A 9743-nucleotide genomic window follows, 5' to 3' on the forward strand; every position below is an offset into this window, starting at 1 on the left:
CTCTCCCCAAAAGTAATGATATACATTGCTTAGGACTACTTTCAGACAAGAGAAGCTGCAAAACAGACTTCAAGACAAACCCAGCATATTCCAGACTCCAACCAAAAGCAGATTCCAACCAAACAGCATGGAAAAAAACTAATACAGATGTACTAACTGTCTAGGAGACCCTTAGACCAGTTGAGCCTGCCAGAGAGGGTATTTCCATCTATTTAGCTGTCTACAGGTGTGCAGTGCGCTTCTGCTTTTTAGCTTTTGTGAGCTGTCACCCAGGTTGAGCTAGACTTTGATGGTATTTGTTCTTGGTCAGTCATAATTACATCTCTGGTGAAAATAAAAATGTGTCTGATATTTCCTCCCAGAAAAGTCTCTCATACAACAGAAGATCCAAGCTGAGCATTGTGTAGTCAATTGACTCCAACCATTATTTTCCATACATTCTAGGGATCAAAGTTGAGTCATCAGTCTTGTAGAGCGAATACCTTTTTCAAAAGAAGTATTTACATTCACTATATTAAAAACAATTTGCCAGCTCATTCCCTGTATTAAAAAAAAAAAGACAAAAGCAAGGATAACTGAAATACACTCTCAAAGATCACATGTATGTGTTGAATCTTGGTAGCTTGAAGGTGAAATATTTTCCATGGACTTATGACAACGAACATATCCAGACTGGTATTTCTGGCTTCTGGTACTTGTTTGTTGGGATGGGTAACTGGAGTGGGCCTTTGATCATCACAGCCTAACTACCTTCGGACCTAGTTTCTTTGTGTCTTGATCTGCTAGAATGTGAAGTGTTACAATATACTAACAATTCTACATCCAAAGCCACTCTAGCTCTTATGTCTGCCTCCATATCCCAGCCCATATTAAAATAAGCCTAAGACAAACCAAACTTTTCCACTCTGAAGTTGCTTCTTCCAGATAATGATAATAGGAACTGGAATGTATATATATATATATATATATATATATATATATGAGTATCAGTGCATTGTGTGTGTGTGTGTATATATATATATATATATATATATATACATACATATACATATATATACATTCCAGTTCCTATCATTAACATATATTATCATTAATATATATATTAGATTTAATTGCGTGTACTCTCCTTTGCATAGTAGTTAACAGCAGTTTAGAAATGAGTTTACAGGCATGTTTCCAGAAGACGTGGTGGCTCGGGCCCGGGCGGCATTGCCTAGGCTCTTCTCTGGACTAGGGTTCGCAGCGTGGGCCCCGAGGCACCGGGGTCCTAGCCGCCGCCACCGCCGCCGCCATGATTTCCCTCACGGATACACAGAAAATTGGCATGGGCTTAAACAGGATTTGGAGTGTTTTTCCTGTTCTTTCGAATGATTCTCTTTTTTGACAAAGCACTGCTGGCTATTGGGAATGTTCTGTTTGTGGCTGGTTTGGCTTTTGTAATTGGTCTACAAAGAACATTCAGATTCTTCTTCCAGAAGCACAAAGTGAAAGCCACTGGATTTTTCCTGGGTGGTGTGTTCGTGGTCCTTATTGGTTGGCCTTTGATAAACATGATCTTCGAAATTTATGGATTCTTTCTCTTATTCAGGGCCTTTTTTCCAGTGGTCGTTGGCTTTATCAGAAGAGTGCCTGTCCTTGGGTCCCTCCTAAATCTACCTGGAATCAGATCATTCGTAGACAAGGTTGGAGAAAGCAACAATATGGTATAACAACAAGGGAACTGAAGAATTTACATACTGTATTATTTATAAAACCCTTTTGAAGACTATTCAGCACAAAGTTAAATTTCATGAACTACCGTATAAAGTTCCTTACAGAAGTTTAAAATGTGTGCCCTCCAAAGTCTCCACAGCTGTGGCAGGAGCAGCGGCAGGCTTACGGGGTCTGAGATCCAGAGATGGAGAGGATACAGCCTATTCCGATCTTAGTGACTGCAGAAGTCTGTTTCTTATTCTCTCTGCAGTGTGAGAGACAGCTGTTCAGAGAGAACCGTGGTGCCTGTTACTTTTTTTTTTTTTTTTTTTTTTTTGTAAGATTCAGAAACACCAATAGGCATTTGATTTTTTTTTTTCATAATGTCCATTGTGATGGCCGAGATATGTCTAGGTGTGCTGGATTTCTAATAATGATGCCTGGATTGGATTGGATTATGTCGTCTCCATGTATCAGCCCAAGGAAGCCCAGTTTCATGTGTGAATCACTTTTTTTTGTAAACATGGATAAAATAAAACTTTTGTGGTCCCTTTGAATCTTAATATTTTGGAGCCAGATAAAAATGAACTAGATAGTCTTTTTTGAAATACACAGAAGTCATTCTGAGCTGTTACTTCCTCAATCATAGCTGACCACGTTCTTTCTTGACTCTGTAACACCCTGGAGGCGCAGATCTCTCAAGTGTGGCCTGAGTATGTTCATACAAGCTGTCCCATGTAGAAGCTGAGCAGAGAGCGTTCTGGCCATGGAGTAGTCTGCTACAGAGACTATCGGAGTCGGCCTTTTGACATCCTAAATGATTCACAGCACATGAGTTCTCCCATGCCATGAGGTAGTTTTTTTTGTTGAGTTCATTATGAAATTTGGCCATAGTTTCCCACCTTGTTCTCATAGCTTATGGTGATGTTGAAGGTGTGTAACATGTTAAAGGCTCATTCTGTGATTGTGAGAAGGGCTGGTTATTTAATCTTGATTTTTTTCTTCTTATTTTCGGTTTTATTGTAATATCCAAAACTCAGCATGCGCCGCTTCTGCTTCCCTCGCTGTGCCACTGAGTTAGGAAGGAAGACGCCCCTGTTGACAATGTCAAAGCTCTTTCATTATGACTAAACATAATGCTGGGGAATCGTGCCGTTCCCGTCTGTTGCTGGTTTGCCCACAGGAGCAGTGATGGTCTCTCCTGTTGCCTGGGCTTTTAGCGTTCCTGTGGGACATGGGAGCACTTCGTCAGACACAGTACTATTTATCTTATCACTAACGATTGCACTATTTATTTTTAACAGTCTCGATGAAGCTTTTTAATGCATAAAATTATAATTGCAATTGTATTTATTTACAAACCATTTCTACAAGACACTACAATGTTGTTTTTAGTCAAATCTCTCAGTGCCAGGAGAATCCCCAGCCTTGCCTGTCTACAGAAGGAAGGCCTGTTTCATAGTGGGATGGTTCATTCTTCTGGATTACTGTCATGTTCCTTACTTACATCATGGTGTAACCTGTGAAAAGTCGGTAAGTGGAGAATCCTACCTCACTAGTTCATGGGATAATAAAATACCTGGCATTGTGTCTGATGTTCCTCAAAAAGTCACACCTTTCCTGAAGTGTCAATGCTGTGCTTTGCAAACTGGCCTGTGTAAGTTTTATGATTTACGATTTACGACAGGCTTTGGCCTGTATCATTAACAGCGGTGAGGTATCCTCTGATAACAGCAAGAGTCTACCATGTAACTCCTCTGTAGACATGACTGTACTACAGCAAGCATCCCCTTTCAGCAGTCTGATTTCAGAACACTGGACCTAAGAAGACATGAGAGGCTCAGTCCTTAGTAAGACGGAGGGCCGAGGCGGCTTTCAGTTTGGGGTGGATCTGCAGTGGACCTGGGACTGCTTGGCAACACTATGTTTCTCAATCAGAACCTTGAGACTCTGTTTTTAAACAGACTTCTGGAAGCCCTATTGTGGGATTCCTCAAACCCTCTCCCTTCTAAAATGAGCCTTCTGACTTTAACAAAAAAACAAACTGATTATTCCTTCCAGATGGAGGACAAGGTCCGGTACTCAGCCTTAAGTGTTTCTGTCATGTTCAAATGTATCTTCTGTATCAGAAACATACTTGCAATGTTTCTTTTCCCTTATAAATCTCTGGAATTCAGCTGCTTTGGAAGTCTCATGGTCAAATTATACCCTCTAACAATGGCATATTGTAAATACACTTGTCTTTCCTCAATAGAAGGGTACTTTTCTATTAAAAATTAGTTTATAATTAGCAAGCTACTTTATAGATATGGTTCATACCTATTAGCCTAGAATGTGTGAAACTTGGAAAGAGATATTATCCATTAGTGAAAACTAGTGTAGATGACATAGTGAGTCACAGGTGTGTGCCTGATCTACTCAGTAATACCTTACCCACACAATAGTAACAACAAAAGCAAAAACATATACCCATATGTGTGCATGCACAGCCCCCCTAACATGCACAAACTAGACAAAATAATAAAAATTTATTTGTCCTTAGTATTTTTATTAGATATTTTCTGTACTTACCTTTGAAATGTTATCTGCTTCCCTCTCCCCACGGCTATACCCACTACCCCCATACATTTCCAAGTAGGTGCACTAGCTACCAACTACCCTGTCCACTGCAGTTCCTTGGCATTCTCCTACATCGGGAAAACTTGCCCTCACCGGACCAAAGGCCTCTCTTCTCACATTGATGCCAGACACTGCTATCTTCTTCTATATATGCAACGGGAGCCATAGGTGTCTCAATGTGTACTCAATGGTTGGAGTTTAAAGTCCTTGGGACTTCTGGGGTGTTTGGTTGGTTGATAATGTTGTTCTTCCAATGAGGTTGCAATCCCTTTCAGCTTCTTCAGTCCTTTCTTTAGCAGCATTATTGGGGTACCCATGTTCAGTCTAATGGTTAACTGCAAGCAGGCTCAGCTGTATCTATATGACTCTGGCAGAGCCCTAAGAGAGCATCCCTATCTTGTTCCTGCAAATAAATACTTCTTGGCATCAGCAATAGTGCTTGGGTTTGGTGGCTGCATATGGGGTGGATCCCATGATGAAGCTGTCTCTGAATGATCTTTTCTTCAATCCCTGCTCCTCTATTTGACCTTGTGTTTCCTTCTTTGACTGTTTTGTTCTCCCTTCTAAGAAGGACTGAGGCATCCACATTTTGGCCTTCCCTTTTTTTTTTTTTTTGAGATTCATAAGGTCTGTGAATAGTTTCCTGGGTATCCTGAGCTTCCTGAGGTTAGTATCTACTTATCAGTGAGTATATACCACGTGTGGTTCTATGATACTGGGTTACCTCAATCAGGACAATAGTCTCTAGATCTATTCATTTGCCTAGGAATTTCATTGACTTTAATAGCTGAGTAGTACTGCATCGTGTAAATACACCACAATTTCTGTATTCATTCCACTGTTGAAGGACATTTGGGTTATTTCTAACTTCTGGCTCTTATAATGAACATGGTAAAGCATTTGTCCTAGTTATATGTTGGAGTATCTTTGGGGTATATGCCCAAGAGGGAAATGGCTGGGTCTTCAGATAGTACTATGTCCTATTTTTGGAGGAGGAATTGCTAGACTGATTTCTAGAATGGTAGTACCAGCTTATAACCCCACCAATAGTGGAAAAATGTTCTTCTTTCTCTATATTTTTGCTAGCATCTGCTGTCACCTGAGTTTTTGATCTTAGCCATTCTGACTGGTATAAGGTAGTATCTCAGGATTGTTTTGATTTGCATTTCCCTGATTACTAGGGATGTTGACCATTGTTTTAGGTGCTTCTCAGCCATTTGGTATTTCTCAGTTGAGAATTTTTTGTTTAGCTCTATAATGCATTTTTATTAGATACTTTCTGTATGTACATTAGAAATGTTATCCCTTTTGTACACCCTGCTCCCATCTTTCCTCCTCCTCTACTGTCTTCAGAAAGATTCACTAGCTCTCCCAAACACTCTCTTCACTCAATGACTTGTCATTCCCCTACATTGGGAAAATGTGTCCTCTTTGGACCAAAGAACACTTCTCACCTTGATGCCAGACACTGCTAACCTCAAATACATATGTAACTGGAGCCATGGGCCTCTCAATGTGTGCTTGTTGCCTGGTGATCTAGTCCATGTGAACTGTGGAGGATTTGGTAGGTCAACAATGTTGTTCTTCCCATGAAGCTGTAACCCCCTACAGCTCCTTCATTCCTTCCCACACCCAAGTAACCTTACCAAGGTCCCCTACTGAGTTTGATGGTTAGTGCAAGCATGGTCAGCTGCATGATTCTGGCAGAACCCCTGAAGAGGCATCCCTATCTGTTTTCTCTATTTTTAATAGGATTGCTTGATTTTCCAGAGTCTAATTTCTTGAGTTCTTTGTGTATATTGAATATTATCCCTTGATAAGATGTAAGGTTGGTAAAGATCCTTTCCCAATCTGTTGACTGCCTTTTGGTCTTTGAGAGTGTACTTAGCTTTAGAGAAATTTTGCAGTTTCATGAGGACTCATTTGTCAATTCTTTCTCTTAGAGAATAAGCCATTGTTATTCTGTTCAGGAAAAATTTCCCTGTGTATATGTCTTCTAAGCTTTTCCCCACATTTCCTTCTAATAGTTTTAGTGTATTTGGATTTATGTGGAGGTATTTGATCTCTGGTGGAATTTTTAGTGTCACTTAAATATACTATTATATCATCAGCAAAATGTGATATTTTGACTTCATCCTTTCTGACATGTATCTCTTTGACTTCCTTTTGTTGCCTAATTGCTCTGGCTAGGACTTAAAGTACTATATTGAATAGGAAGAGGAGATGCTCTTAATTTTATATGCTTTATTTTCTTAGAAAAGATCATTGCTCAAGCTGATCTCCAACTCACTATGAACCTGAAGATGGCTTTTAATTCCAGATCCTTGCCCAGTTCTTACTGGTTTGGATGTTTGGTTCCATGTGTATCATGCAAAGTTATTATTAAATAATGATAAATAATCATGTTATAACATGTTTTTAACACTTATTCTCAGCTCAAATTACAACTCAAGAAGCCATCCAAGGCACTGAATGTTCATAACATTGATTCTGGTTTTAAATCTCTTTGGATTTAATAGGACACTCATGATATATACTCACTGATAAGTAGATATCAGCCCCAAAAGCTCAGAATACCCAAAAAAAATTCACAGAAAATATGAAGCTCAAAGTGAAGAAAGACCAGAAGGTTGATGCCTCAGTCTTTCTTATAAGGAAGAACAAAACACTCATGGGAGAAAATAATGGGACAAGTAGAGGAGCAAAGATTGGAGAAAAAGATCATCCAGAGACTGCCTCACCTGGGGATCCATCCCATATACAACTAAACCCATGCACTATGGCTGATGTCAAGTAGTGTTTCTTAGCAGGAATCTGATATGATGCCTCCTCAGAGACTTTACCAGAGTCATACTGATACAGAGGATGACGCTTGCAGCTAACCATTGGAGTGAACACAGGACCCCCAATGAAGGAGCTATCAAAAGGACTGAAGGAGCCGAGAGAGTCTGCAACCTCATGGGAAGAACAAAATTATCAACTAGCCAAACCCACCACAACTCCTGGGAACTAAAACACCAATCAATGAGTTGTAATGGTGAGAAAAATAGTTCCAGGTGCATATGCAGTAGAGCATACCATTCTCTATCATCAATGAGAGGAGAGGCCTTTGGTCCAGTGAAATCTCATTTTCCCAGAGTAGGGATATGCCAAGGAGCAAAGGTAGAAGAGGGAGGTTGGGAAATCAAGCACCTTCATGAAGGCAATGTGAGGGGAAGGGGAGGCATGATTGGTGGAAAGGGGATAACACCTGAATTATAAAAACAGAGAATATCCAATAAAAAGTATATTCCCTTTCCAATGATTATAAGAATATTCGTAACTTAAAAATTGGCTAATCTTGACTCACCTCCTGGCCTGAGACTGCTAAACATCCAGAATCCTGAGTCCACAGGTGAGTCCCTACTTCCTCCTCACTGATTATTTGGAGAGAGATTGTTAGAAACTCTTGGGGCACAGGTAGTGTAGTACTGCCAGAGAAGTGACTGTTTTGGGCAAGAGAAAGAGCTGGGCCACCACTATCAGGATTCGCTGCCTGCTTGTAGACTGCTAAGCACCCATAAGAGCCTCAGGAGGCTCTCCATTATAAGCCCAAGTGTGAGTCCCCATTTATTCCCCTCTGAGTATCCAGGATAAGGCTTCTGAGAACTTAATAATCAAATAATCCTATTAAAAATGGGGTACAGAGCTAAACAAAGAATTCTCAACTGAGGAATAATGAATGGCGAAAAAACACCTAAAGAATTGCTCAACATCCCTAGTCATCAGAAAATGCAAATAAAAACTCTGAGATTCCACATAACAGCAGACACAATGGCTAAGACCAAAAACTCAGGTGACAGAAGATGCTGACAGAGATGTGGAGAAAGATGAATACTCATCTATTGTTAGTAGGATTACAAGCTGGTACAACTACTCTGGAAATCACTCTGGTCATTTCTCAGGAAATTGGGCATAGTCCTACCTGAAGACCCAACTATTCCATTCCTGGGCATATACCCCAAAATGTTCCAATATATAACAAGGAAGCATGCTTCACCCTGTTCATTATAATAGCCAAAGGCTGGAAAGAACTCAGATGTCCTTCAGCAAAGGAATTGGGTACAGATATTGTGGTATATTTACACAATGCAGTACTACTCAGCTATCAGAAACCATGACTTTATAAAATTTCTAGACAAATGGATGGAACTAGAAAATATCATCCTGAGTAAGGTAACCAAGTCACAAAAGAACACTTGTGGTATGTACGTACTTATAAGCAGATACTACCCACCAAAGCTCTGAATACCCAAGAAATAATTCACAGATCTTATGAAGCTCAAAAAGAAGGAAGGCTAGAGTGTGGATGCCTCAGTCCTTCCTAGAAGGAAGAACAAACCACTCACAGACAGAAATACAGGGACAAATAGATGAGCAGGGACTTAAGAAAAGACAATTCAGAGACTGTATCACCTGGGGATCCATCTTATATGCAGCCACCAAACCCAGTAACTACTGCTGATACCAAGAGGTGCTAATTGGCAGGAGCCAGATATGGATGCCTCTGCAAATGCATTGCCAGAGTCATATAGATACATTTGAGGATGCTTGCAGCTAACCTTTGGACTGAACATGGGGATCCCAATGATGGAGCAAGAGAAGGGCTGAAGGAGCTGAAATGTTTTGCAACCCCATGAGAAGAACAATATTATCAACCAACCAAACCCTTCAGAACTTCCAGGCACTAAAACACCAACCAATGAGCACAAACGGAGAGACACATGGCTCCAGTTGCATACATAGCAAAGGATAGAATTTTCTGGATCAATAGGAGAAGAGGCCATTGGTCCAGTGTAGGCATGTATCTTTTCAGTGTATGAGAATGCCAAGGCACTAAGGTGGAGCATCTAGTTGGGAGTGGGAACAACTTCATTGAAGCACGTAGAGGGGTAAGGAGGTAGGGGTTTAGAGAAAAGAATAATATTTGAAATGGAAATACAGAGAATGTCCAATATATAATTATTTTTAAAAATTGCCAAAATATCTATCTTCTTAATCTATGTTTTAAATTAAATTGGAAAAAACAAAATTTATTCTATCATTTCATATGTTGAAGAATACATAGAAAAGGTATATCAAAATATTAAGATTGTGAACATTACATTGTTTATCATATATATATATATATATATATATATATATATATATATATATATAATTAAGCATGCAGAGTTTAGGAGAAGCTTCAGTGACAAAAATGTTTCCTAAGATTGTGCATGTGTGGGGTAATAATATAATTTTTTATTGATATATCTTTCAGGACTTATTCTATACCTCTTCATAACAGTTCACTGAAACCATAGGTGATTGGTTTTGCTTTCTAAATTCATGTTAAGCATTCTATTTGTGTAAAGAATACTTAAGAACCGAGTAGAAAGGGTATTCTCTGA

At 39.6% G+C, this 9743-nt stretch overlaps 1 pseudogene across 1 annotated transcript; it reads left to right on the forward strand.

The window, feature by feature from the left end:
• Positions 1-1291: 1291 nt before the first annotated feature.
• On the forward strand, positions 1292-1709 carry LOC308429893 (vesicle transport protein GOT1B-like; annotated as a pseudogene). The gene has a single exon. The product of its transcript is annotated as a vesicle transport protein GOT1B-like (transcript).
• Positions 1710-9743: the final 8034 nt, after the last annotated feature.

The sequence above is a fragment of the Micromys minutus genome (genome assembly GCF_963924665.1).
Source record: "Micromys minutus genome assembly, chromosome: 14".
Classification (NCBI taxonomy): domain Eukaryota; kingdom Metazoa; phylum Chordata; class Mammalia; order Rodentia; family Muridae; genus Micromys; species Micromys minutus.